Source organism: Pseudophryne corroboree, chromosome 3 (assembly GCF_028390025.1).
Source record: "Pseudophryne corroboree isolate aPseCor3 chromosome 3, aPseCor3.hap2, whole genome shotgun sequence".
Lineage (NCBI taxonomy): Eukaryota > Metazoa > Chordata > Amphibia > Anura > Myobatrachidae > Pseudophryne > Pseudophryne corroboree.
In genome coordinates, this window is record NC_086446.1 from 287,134,295 (window position 1) to 287,146,611 (window position 12,317).

A 12,317-nucleotide genomic window follows, 5' to 3' on the forward strand; every position below is an offset into this window, starting at 1 on the left:
AGCTCCTAGAAAGAAAGTATATGTTAGGTTTTTTATTTTACAGTGAGACCTGCTGGCAACAGGCTCACTGCAACGAGGGACTAAGGGGAGAAGAAGCGAACCTACCTGCTTGCAGCTAGCTTGGGCTTCTTAGGCTACTGGACACCATTAGCTCCAGAGGGATCGACCGCAGGACCCGTCCTTGGTGTTCGTTCCCGGAGCCGCGCCGCTGTCCCCCTTACAGAGCCAGAAGCATGAAGATGGTCTGGAAAATCGGCGGCAGAAGACTTCAGTCTTCACCAAGGTAGCGCACAGCACTGCAGCTGTGCGCCATTGCTCCTCATACACACTTCACACTCCGGTCACTGAGGGTGCAGGGCGCTGGGGGGGGGGGCACCCTGAGCAGCAATAAAAACACCTTGGCTGGCAAAATAATCACAATATATAGCCCCAGAGGCTATATATGTGATAATTACCCCTGCCAGAATCCATAAAAAAGCGGGAGAAAAGTCCGCGAAAAAGGGGCGGAGCTATCTCCCTCAGCACACTGGGCGCCATTTTCTCTTCACAGTGCAGCTGGAAGAGAGCTCCCCAAGCTCTCCCCTGTAGTTTTCAGGCTCAAAGGGTTAAAAAGAGAGGGGGGGGGCACTAAATTTAGGCGCAATATTGTTTATACAAGCAGCTATTGGGGAAAATTCACTCAGTGATAGTGTTAATCCCTACATTATATAGCGCTCTGGTGTGTGCTGGCATACTCTCTCTCTGTCTCCCCAAAGGGCTGTGTGGGGTCCTGTCCTCGGTCAGAGCATTCCCTGTGTGTGTGCGGTGTGTCGGTACGGCTGTGTCGACATGTTTGATGAGGAGACTTATGTGGAGGCGGAGCAGATGCCGATAAATGTGATGTCGCCCCCTGTGGGGCCGACACCAGAGTGGATGGATAGGTGGAAGGTATTAACCGACAGTGTCAACTCCTTACATAAAAGGCTGGATGACGTAACAGCTGTGGGACAGCCGGCTTCTCAGCCCGCGCCTGCCCAGGCGTCTCAAAGGCCATCAGGGGCTAAAAAAAACGCCCGTTACCTCAGATGGCAGACACAGATGTCGACACGGAGTCTGACTCCAGTGTCGACGAGGTTGAGACATATACACAATCCACTAGGAACAGCCATTGCATGATCTCGGCAATAAAAATTGTGTTACACATTTCTGACATTAACCCAAGTACCACATAAAAGGGGTTTTATGTTTGGGGAGAAAAAGCAGCCGGTGTTTTGTTCCCCCATCAGATGAGTGAATGAAGTGTGTGAAGAAGCGTGGGTTCCCCCGATAAAAAAATGACTGCTGGTGTACCCTTTCCCGCCAGAGGATAGGTCACGTTGGGAGATATCCCCTAGGGTGGATAAGGCGCTCACACGTTTGTCATAAAAGGTGGCACTGCTGTCTTAGGATATGGCCACTTTGAAGGAGCCTGCTGATAAAAAGCAGGAGGCTATCCTGAAGTCTGTATATACACACTCAGGTATTATACTGAGACCTGCAATTGCCTCAGCATGAATAGTGCTGCTGCAGCAGGGTCTGATACCCTGTCAGATAATATTAATACCCTAGACAGGGAGAATATGGTGCTAACATAGAGCATATTAAAGACGTAGTCTTATATATGAGGGATGCACAGAGGAATATTTGCCGGCTGGCGTCCAGAATAAATGCAGCAAGGGGGCCAAAGGCGCTTCCTTTCTGCACAAGGGAAGAAGGAAAAAGCTGCACAGACAGCCAGTTCCCAGGATCAAAAATCTTCCCCCGCTTCCTCTGAGTCCACAGCATGACGCTGGGGCTCCACAGACAGGTGCGGTGGGGGCGCGTCTCGGGAACTTCAGGGACCAGTGGGCTTGCCCACAGGTGAATCACTGGGTTCTGCAAGTTGTATCACAGGGATACAAGCTGGAGTTCGAGGCGACTCCCCCTCGCCGTTACCTCACATCAGCCTTGCCTGCTGCCCTCGGATATAGGGAGTTAGTACTGGCGGCAATTCACAAGCTGTACTTCCAGCAGGTGAAATCAAGGTACCCCTCCTTCAACAAGGCCGGGGTTACTATTCCAAAAATGTTGTGGTACCGAAACCAGACGGTTCGGTGAGACCCATTCTAAAATTGAAATCCTTGAACACTTATATACGAAGGTTCAAGTTCAAAATGGAATCGCTCAGGGCGATTATTGCAAGCCTGGAGAATTTCAGGGTATCACTGGACATCAAGGATGCTTACCTGCATGTCCCTATTTACCCTCCTCACCAGGAGTACCTCAAAATTGTGGTACAGGATTGTCATTACCAATTCCATACGTTGCCGTTGGTCTGTCCCCGGCACCGAGGGTATTTACCAAGGTAATGGCCGAAAGAATTATCCAGTACTTGGACAATCTCCTTATAAAGGCGAGGTCCAGGGAGCAGTTGTTGTCAGAGTAGCACTATCTCGGGAAGTGCTACAACAGCACGGCTGGATTCTGAATATTCCAAAGTCGCAGCTGGTTCCTACGACGCATCTACTGTTCCTGGGGATGGTTCTGGACACAGAACAGAAAAAAGTGTTTCTCCCGCAGGAGAAAGCCAAGGAGCTGTCATCTCTAGTCAGAGGCCTCCTGAAACCAAAACAGGTGTCGGTGCATCACTGCACGCGAGTCCTGGGAAAATTGGTAGCTTCCTACGAAGCAATTCAATTCGGCAGGTTCCATGCAAGAACTTTTCAGTGGGACCTCTTGGACGGGATCGCATCTTCAGATGCATCGGCTGATAACCCTGTCTCCAAGGACCAGGGTGTCTCTGCTGTGGTGGCTGCAGAGTGCTCATCTTCTAGAGGGCCGCAGATTCGGCATACAGGACTGGGTCCTGGTGACCATGGATGCCAGCCTTCGAGGCTGGGGGGCAGTCACACAGGGAAGAAATTTCCAAGGACTTTGGTCAAGTCAGGAGTCGTCCCTACACATAAATATTCTGGAACTGAGGGCCATTTACAATGCCCTAAGTCAGGCAAGACCCCTGCTTCAAAACCAGCCGGTACTGATCCAATCAGACAACATCACGGCAGTCGCCCATGTAAACCGACAGGGCGGCACAAGAAGCAGGATGGCGTGGCAGAAGCCACAAGGATTCTCCGATGGGCGGAAAATCACGTCTTAGCACTGTCAGCAGTGTTCATTCCGGGAGTGGACAACTGGGAAGCAGACTTCCTCAGCAGACACGACCTACACCCGGGAGAGTGGGGACTTCATCCAGAAGTCTTCAAACTGTTGGTAATCCGTTGGGAAAGGCCACAGGTGGACATGATGGCGTCCTGCCTCAACAAAAAGCTAAAGAGATATTGCGCCAGGTCAAGGGACCCTCAGGCGATAGCTGTGGACGCTCTAGTGACACCGTGGGTGTACCAGTCGGTTTATGTGTTCCCTTCTCTGCCTCTCATACCAAAGGTACTGAGAATAATAAGAAGGCGAGGAGTAAGAACGATACTCGTGGTTCCGGATTGGCCAAGAAGAGCTTGGTACCCAGAGCTTCAAGAAATGATATCAGAGGACCCATGGCCTCTACCGCTCAGACAGGATCTGCTACAGCAGGGGCCCTGTCTGTTCCAAGACTTCCCGCGGCTGCGTTTGACGGCATGGCGGTTGAAATCCGGATCCTAAAGGAAAAGGGCATTCCGGAGGAAGTCATTCCTACGCTGATAAAAGCCAGGAAAGAAGTAACCGCAAACCATTATCACCGCATTTGGCGAAAATATGTTGCGTGGTGTGAGGCCAGGAAGGCCCCTACATAGGAATTTCAGCTGGGTCGTTTTCTGCACTTCCTACAGTCAGGAGTGACTATGGGCCTAAAATTGGGTTCCATTAAGGTCCAGATTTCGGCTCTGTCGATTTTCTTCCAGAAAGAACTGGCTTCACTGCCTGAAGTTCAGACTTTTGTAAAGGGAGTGCTTCATATTCAGCCCCCTTTTGTGCCTCCTGTGGCACCTTGGGATCTCAATGTGGTGTTGAGTTTCCTAAAATCACATTGGTTTGAACCACTTAAAACCGTGGATCTCAAATATCTCACGTGGAAAGTGGTCATGTTATTGGCCTTGGCTTCGGCCAGGCGTGTGTCAGAATTGGCGGCTTTGTCATGTAAAAGCCCTTATCTGATTTTCCATATGGATAGGGCAGATTTGAGGACTCGTCCCCAGTTTCTCCCTAAGGTGGTATCAGCTTTTCACTTGAACCAACCTATTGTAGTGCCTGCGGTTACTAAGGACTTGGAGGATTCCAAGTTACTGGACGTAGTCAGGGCCTTGAAAATTTATGTTTCCAGGACGGCTGGAGTCAGGAAAACTGACTCGCTTTTTATCCTGTATGCACCCAACAAAATAGGTGCTCCTGCTTCTAAGCAGACTATTGCTCGCTGGATTTGTAGCACAATTCAGCTGGCGCATTCTGCGGCTGGATTGCCGCATCCTAAATCAGTGAAAGCCCATTCCACGAGGAAGGTGGGCTCATCTTGGGCGGCTGCCCGAGGGGTCTCGGCTTTACAACTTTGCCGAGCTGCTACTTGGTCAGGGGCAAACACGTTTGCTATATTCTACAAATTTGATACCCTGGCTGAGGAGGACCTTGAGTTCTCTCATTCGGTGCTGCAGAGTCATCCGCACTCTCCCGCCCATTTGGGAGCTTTGGTATAATCCCCATGGTCCTTACGGAGTCCCCAGCATCCACTAGGACGTCAGAAAAAATAAGATTTTACTCACCGGTAAATCTATTTCTCGTAGTCCGTAGTGGATGCTGGGCGCCCATCCCAAGTGCGGATTGTCTGCAATACTTGTATATAGTTATTGCCTAACTAAAGGGTTATTGTTGAGCCATCTGTTGAGAGGCTCAGTTGTTTTTCATACTGTTAACTGGGTTAAATATCACGAGTTATACGGTGTGATTGGTGTGGCTGGTATGAGTCTTACCCGGGATTCAAAATCCTTTCTTATTGTGTCAGCTCTTCCGGGCACAGTATCCTAACTGAGGTCTGGAGGAGGGGCATAGAGGGAGGAGCCAGTGCACACCAGGTAGTACCAAATCTTTCTTTTAGTGTGCCCAGTCTCCTGCGGAGCCGTCTATTCCCCATGGTCCTTACGGAGTCCCCAGCATCCACTACGAACTACGAGAAATAGATTTACCGGTGAGTAAAATCTTATTTTTTCTCTGTGATTTAGTCAATATATCTTTCCTTTATCTCTGCTAGTGCTGACTACACTGCGCAGGGGTTTGGGTTTAGAGATATAGTGCTGCTGATAATTGTACTGTGTTACCTCATACTGCAAGTTATATCATGTCTGCTTCTGAGGGTAACGGTTCTGGGGCTGAACACACTGCCGGTGTTGATGAAGCCACAGACCCATATGAGGAGAATATAGCAGCTGTGGGCTCTGGTTCTAAGGGCTCCTTGCCCCCCAGTGGGACTGTGGCAACGGAGGCACATACTGACCCACCGTGGGCCGCTTTTTCCATGCTTCTGCATACGCTAGTTCATAAACCAACACCCCTATGGGACCCCCAATGCCGGTACAACCGTATGTGGTCCCTGCAGCTAACCCGCCGTAGGCGGACGACTTATCTGCTCAGTTAAAGAAGTTGAACAAGTCCCTGACTACTAAAAAGTCTGACCATCGCTCGCCTAAGTCCAAGGGGTCCTCTAAGCGAGCGCTTGTCTCCTCACAATCCACTGCTGTCACTGACACCTCGTCTGATGAAGACGGCACATATACTGACCCCACAGGTTCTGACTCGGATACGGCTGATGGGGAGGGTAGTTCACATGTGGATGTTCCTGATATTTTGGAGGCTATTAAGTTAATTCTACAGATTACGGATGATCCCGAGCCATCCGTCCCTCCTAAGAAACCAGATAGGTTCAAGCATCAGTGTCACACACCAGAGGCGGCGTTCGCCGCGCTTACCCCTGCGTGTCTGCTGGTCGGTGTAGCGGCCTTTGCCTTCGGTGGGCCACAGGCTCCGGCGTCTGGCTGGCGCGGCTCCCGGCGGTTCTCCGGGGCATGGGCGCCGCCATGACACCCGACATCACGTGGACGGGGGGCAGGTGACGTCATCAGACTGCTCCGCCAATCCAGCGCTGGCGGGAGATTCAAAGACAGACGCCGGACAGAGCTTCAGTGCCTGAGTATCGTCTTTCCCTGACGTAGATGCCAGCGCTCTTGTTCCCGGCAAGGACCTCTGCAGTTGTACTCCAGTGTCTCCGGCATTTCCAGCTGCCAGTTCGCTGCACCGGTTCCAGTGTATTCAGCGGCCGGTATATCTCTTTGCGTTCCAGTCACCGGTGCTCCTAGGAATCGGCGTGGCTGCGGGCCTAAATCACCGTTCTCAAGTTCTGCGAATCAACAGCGTCTAAAACCCCTGCACTTCAGTTCCTCACATCATCAGCGTCTCAGTCTCCGTTCTCAAGTTCTACAAATCAACAGCGTCTAAAACCCCTGCACTTCAGTTCCTCACATCATCAGCGTCTCAGTCTCCATTCTCAAGTTCTACAAATCAACAGCGTCTAAAACCCCTGCACTTCAGTTCCTCTCATCACCAGCGTCTCAGTCACCGTTCACAAGTTCTACAAATCAAACAGCGTCTTAAACCCTTGCACTTCAGTTCTTCACATCATCAGCATCTCTGTCACCGCTCACAAGTTCTTCATCCATCTGTGCCTTTAATCATCATTTATAGTTCCTCAAGTTATCAGTGACTTTTAAACATCACCCACAGTTTCCTCAACTACCCGCACCTCTAATACTCCTCACAAAACCCTTCAGTGGGTCTGGACATTTCCCTTATTTATCCCTTTTTGGCATTTGACTTTAAGTTGTTTTTCCCTGCAATAAAGCTCTTCAATATTTCATCAAACTCCACTGTCAGCATCCTGTATGAAGAGATCCTTTATTAGGCCTCCCCTTTTCCAGCTCAGTTGTGGTTCCTCTTCCCAACCAATCCCCGAGTTCACAACACCCTCAGTCTAGGCCAGTGACAATCAGAAGGTGGTTGTTTTACCTCACTCTGACCACCTAGTGGATATACGTCAGGAACCCTGGGAAACCCGGGTACGAAGTTTGTGCATCACAAGAAGATGCTGGCTCGCTATCCCCTCGCGCCAGAGCTGTCTAAGAATTGGGAAACGCCTCCTCCAGTGGACTCACATGTTGCCAGGATGGTGGTTTCTTCAGCTCTGCCTGTCACTACCGTCACGTTTCTAAAAGAGCCTACGGATAAGCGTGTGGAGGATTGTCTGAAAGCGATTTACACCCTCACGGGTGCTGCGCAAAGGCCCACTATTGCAGCTACATGGGCTGCCGAGGCTATTGAAGCGTGGGCCTCGGAGTTAGATACTGAAATCTCCTCTGACCATGCTAAACAATGCTTGTCATATATTGTTACAGCTATATTAAAGAGGCGGCTTCGGATGCCGTTATCCTAGCAGCCAAGGCCTCTACTACGTCAGTCCTGGCTCGCCGGATATTGTGGCTGAGATCCTGGTCTGTGGATCTGGACTCTAGAAAAACCCTGGAGGTACTCCCTTTCAAGGGAGATATTCTGTTTGGGGAGGACTTAAATAAGATAGTGGCTGACTTGGCTACTGCCACAACTGCCTGTCTATCAAATACCGCTCCTTCTGTGTCGAAGGCTAAAGGTACGTCCTTTCGCCCTTAAGGTAAAGCAAAAGGTCAGGCATACCACAAGCAGGCCCGCACTTCCAAACCTGGTAAGCCGAAGCCCAAAAGAGCCTGAGCTGCCCGTCAGCCAGCTTCCAAGACCGATAAGCCTGCTGCATGACAGGGCGGGCCTCCCCCTGGGGGATCCCAGGGTGGGGGGCCGGCTTCTATGGTATACCCAGGAATGGTTGAAGACCACTTCAGATGCCTGGGTACGGGAAGTCGTCACTCGAGGTTACGCTATAGCCTTCAAAAACCGACCCCCTCATCGATTTTGCCAGACAGACGTCCCGTCGGACCAGACAAAGGCAAACACTCTGCATTCGGTGGCACAGACCCTCCTGGATACAGGAGTCGTAGTACAGGTGCCTCTTGCTCGGAGGGGCCGGGAGTACTATTCTCCGCTGTTTCTAGTCCCGAACCTGAATGGGTCCTCCCGGACCATTCTCAACCTCAAGGCATTGAACAAGTTTGTGAAGGTTTCCAAGTTCCGTATGGAAACCCTTCGCTCTATAGTTCTGGCCTTGGAATCTGGGGACTACATGGTCTCCCTGGATATACAGGATGCTTACCTGCATATTCCTATAGCAGCGTCACATCAGCAATACCTGAGGTTCGCTATTGGCAACCTTCATTACCAGTTTCGGGCGTTACCTTTTGGTTTAACAACGGCTCTGCGAGTTTTCACCAAAGTAATGGCGGTGATGACGGTGGTACTCCGCCGTCAAGGGGTCAGAATACTGCTGTACCTGGACGACTTGTTAATCCTGGCAAATTCCCCAGAACTTCTCCTGTGTCATCTGGATATGACGGTCCGGTTTCTACAAGGCCACGGGTGGCTCATCAACTGGAAGAAATCCACCCTGGTCCCTGCTCAGAGCATGGTGCACCTGGGAGCGCTATTGGACACTCACAACCAGCGGTTGTTCTTGTCTCAGGAGAAAGTCCTGAAGCTTCAGGACAGGATTCGTTGCTTCCTTTCTCGTCTGCAAGTGTCGATACATTCGGCGATGCAGGTGCTGGGCCTCATGGTCTCAGCATTTGACATGGTGGAGTATGCTCAATTCCATTCTCGCCCCCTCCAGAGGCTGATTCTAGCCAAGTGGGACGGCCTGCCTCACCGAATCAGGTCTCACATGATCTCATTGACACCGGAGGTCCGTCTGTCGCTACTTTGGTGGCTCCGGGACCAACAATTATGCAGGGGCCGTCCCTTCTGGATATCCAACTGGGTCCTGTTGACGACAGATGCCAGTCTAAGAGGTTGGGGCGCGGTGCTGGAGCAACACTCCTTTCAGGGTCGGTGGACCAAGGAGGAGTCCCTCCTCTCAATTAACATTCTGGAATTGCGGGCAGTCTTCAATGCATTGAACCTAGCCCAGCATTTAATTCAGAACCGTCCTGTTCAAGTGCAGTCGGACAACGCCACCACAGTGGCTTACATAAATCATCAAGGCGGCACTCGAAGCCGTCTGGCAATGAAGGAAGTCTCACGGATTCTACATTGGGCGAAACGTCATCTACCGGCCATATCGGCAATCTTCATTCCAGGAGTCCTGAATTGGGAAGCGGACTGTCTCAGTCGTCAGGACGTACATGCCGGCGAGTGGGGCCTCCATCTAGAAGTGTTTCAACTACTAGTGGAAAAGTGGGGTCTTCCGGACGTAGATCTGATGGCGTCTCGACACAATCACAAGGTTCCGGTCTTCGGCGCAAGGACAAGGGTTCCTCAAGCAGCATTCGTGGATGCGCAGGCGGTGCTGTGGAGGTTTCGGCTGCCATACGTGTTCCCTTCAGTGTCACTCCTGCCCAGGGTACTTCGGAAGTTCAAGCAAGAAAAAGGAATTCTGCTTCTCATAGCTCCAGCGTGGCCCAGACGGCACTGGTTCTCAGACCTGCAAGGCCTATCGTCAGAGCGTCCAATTCTACTTCCACAACGCCCAGACTTACTCATTCAGGGCCCCTGTGTCTACCAGGACCTAGCCCGGCTGTCTTTGACGGCGTGGCTCTTGAAGCTTCCGTCTTAAGGGCTAAAGGGTTTTCAGAGGCGGTCATTCAAACTATGTTGCGGGCCCGGAAACCGGCTTCTGCTTGGATTTACTATAGGGTCTAGCATTCTTACTTTGTTTGGTGCGTATCTAATGATTATGACACTTCCAAGTTTAGTATAGCCAAGTTGTTGGCTTTTCTTCATCAGGGCCTGGACTTAGGCCTGCGTCTGGCCTCCCTCAAGGTTCATATTTCTGCCTTGTCGGTGTGGTTTCAGAGAAAAATTGGGACCTTACCTGATGTGCATACCTTTACTCAGGGTGTGTTGCGTATCCAACCTCCGTATGTCCCGCCTGTGGCTCCTTGGGACTTGTCGTGGTTTTGGAGGCGTTACAAGAGTCTCCGTTTGAACCTCTTGGTTCAGCTGATCTTAAGTGGCTTTCCCTTAAGGTGGTGTTTCTGCTGGCTATTGCTTCAGCTAGAAGAGTATCAGATTTGGGAGCCTTGTCCTGTAGTTCCCCATATCTGATATTTCACTGTGACCGGGCGGTTCTGAGGACTCGTCCCGGATATTTACCCAAGGTGGTTTCCTCGTTCCACCTTAACCAGGAGATTGTAGTTCCGGCACTTGTTTCTCCTGATCTGTCTCCCAAAGATCGGTCTTTGGATGTGGTACGGGTTCTCCGTATCTATGTGAAGAGAACTGCTTCCATTAGGAAATCTGATTCTCTCTTTGTACTGTTTGGATTTCATAAACGGGGCTGGCCTGCTCACAAGCAGACTTTGGCCAGATGGATTAGAATGGTGATTGCACATGCTTATGTGAGGGCTGGTCGGTCGGCTCCTGCTCACATTACGGCCCATTCTACTCGGTCTGTTGGACCTTCTTGGGCGGCCCACCGTGGTGCGACCCTTGAACAATTGTGCAAGGCGGCTACGTGGTCCTCCGTGAACACGTTCATAAGGTTCTATGCCTTCGATACTGCAGCTTCCCAGGATGCTTCCTTTGGACGCCGGGTTCTTGTGCCCGCTACAGTGTGTCCCCTCCCATAAGGAACTGCTTTAGGACATCACCAATGTCTATCCTTGTGGAGCCCAGTGTACCCCGCAGCAGAAAACGAGATTTATGGTAAGAACTTACCTTTGTTAAATCTCTTTCTGCGGGGTACACTGGGCTCCACAAGGTGCCCACCCTGACGCACTAAGCTTCTTTGGGTTGGTATGGCATTAGCCGCTGACACTTCTCCTGTCGTGAGAGTGTGGTGTATGTGGCTACTAACCGTTGTCGTCTCTTTTCCTGCTACTGCATTCTGCTGGTTAACTAAAAAACTGAGCTCCTGTGCAGGGAGGCGGGGTTATAGAGGAGGCAGCGCTGTGCATTCTGGGAACAGTCAAAGCTTTGAGCCTGTTGGTGCCTCGGATCAAGATCCTACTCTACACCCCAATGTATATCCTTGTGGAACCAGTGTACCTCGCAGAAAGAGATTTAACAAAGGTAAGTTCTTACCATAAATCTCGTTTTCTTGGTGTGTGAGTCAAAAATTTTTCCTGCGGTGGAGTTTCAACTTGGACTTTTCTCCTTTTCCTGCAAACAGGGGTGGATATGGGACTGAGATTGGGCTCCATCAAGGTCCAGATCTCTGCTTTGTCCATCTTCTTCCAAAAACAATTGGCTGTCCTCCCTGAGGTTCAGACCTTTTTGAAAGGGGCTCTGCACATCCAGCCTCCCTTTGTGGCGCCAACGGCACCCTGGGATCTTGATGTGGTGTTGCAGTTCCTGCAATCTGCTTGGTTTGAGCCTCTACGGGAGGCCGATCTCAAGTTTCTTACATGGAAGGCGGTCACTTTGTTGGCCTTGGCTTCTGCACGACGCCTGTCGGAATTGGGGGCTTTATCTTGTAAAAGCCCTATCTGATTTTCCATGAAGACTGGGCGGAACTTAGGACTCGTCCACAGTTCCTGCCTAAGGTTGTGTCGGCTTTCCATATCAACCAACCTATTGTGGTGCCAGTGGCTACTGACTCAATTTCATCAAAGTCCTTAGAGCAGTGTTTCCCAACCACGGTCCTCAAGGCACACTAACAGTCCTGGTTTTAGTGATATCCAGGCTTGAACACATGTGACTTAATTAGTACCTCAGTTATTTTGATTTAACCATCTGTGCTGAAGCCAGGATATCACTAAAACCTGCACTGTTGGTGTGCCTTGAGGACCGCGGTTGGGAATGCCTGCCTTAGAGGTTGTAAGTGCTCTAAAAATCTATCTGAGGAGGACTGCTCATCACAGAAAATCGGACTCGCTGTTTGTCCTGTATGATCCCAAGAAAATGGGGTGTCCTGCTTCTAAGCAGACGATCTCTCGCTGGATCAGGTTCACTATCCAGCATGCGTATTCTATGGCAGGATTGCTGTGTCCTACGTCTGTTAAGGTCCACCCTACTCATAAGGTGGGGTCTTCCTGGGCGGCTGCCCGGGGTGTATTGGCGTTACATCTTTGCCGAACAGCAACTTAGTCTGGGTTGAACACGTTAGCAAAGTTCCACAAGTTCGATACTTTGGCCTCTGAGGACCTAAAGTTTGTTCAACCAGTTCTGCAGGAGCCTCCCGTTCTGGGAGCTTTGGTACATCCCCA